This window comes from Morone saxatilis, unplaced genomic scaffold (genome assembly GCF_004916995.1).
Source record: "Morone saxatilis isolate NCDOM2014 unplaced genomic scaffold, NCSU_SB_2.0 Contig21, whole genome shotgun sequence".
NCBI lineage: Eukaryota > Metazoa > Chordata > Actinopteri > Moronidae > Morone > Morone saxatilis.
In genome coordinates this window covers 19,853,395-19,854,053 of record NW_023339774.1, presented here as the reverse complement: position 1 = coordinate 19,854,053, position 659 = coordinate 19,853,395, and positions in this window count along the sequence as shown.

Below are 659 nucleotides of genomic sequence, written 5' to 3'. Positions count from 1 at the left end.
CTAACTCAATAAATTAAAGGTTTTATCTGGCAACCACAAATTTATTTAACTGGTGATAATAAATCCTAAATTTGAGTGTGAAAATCTTCAGTATCACAATGTGAAAGTACTCATACAGTACTGTGGCAAAATACTTTAACCAGTATCTGACAGATAAAGTAAAAGTACCTAAACGTTGAATGTAATTAGAGGATTTGAGTATTTGGGGTCAGTAACTTTGCAAGTGCATTTTACTTGAACTAAAGCTTAAAAATATAACAGATATACCATCGACAGGACAGTGAAAGTATCGATGGCAGCTCCCTGTGGTGCATATTGTGTCCAGGCCATAAAGGATGTAAATCACACACCAATCAGAGGAAGAGCCCACAGGTCCCTGTCCAGTTTAGCTCTTTAAATTGTGTCTAATCGACTGAGAGCACGTTTAAAAGGCGCTGATGAATGACTTATCACTACTGCTGATTCCCTTTGTGGAGCCAAAATGAACATTTGAGGGGTTGAAAGTGGCCGGAGGAGGCTCTCAGCACAAAGCACCTGCAGCTGTGTGTCCTTTTTTACAACCAAAACCAGAAGAAACAGTGGGAATGATCAGGAACCAGAATCAGGATTTTACTTTGAAACATGAAGGAAAGTGTCAGGAGCCAGAGAGAGAGAGAGAG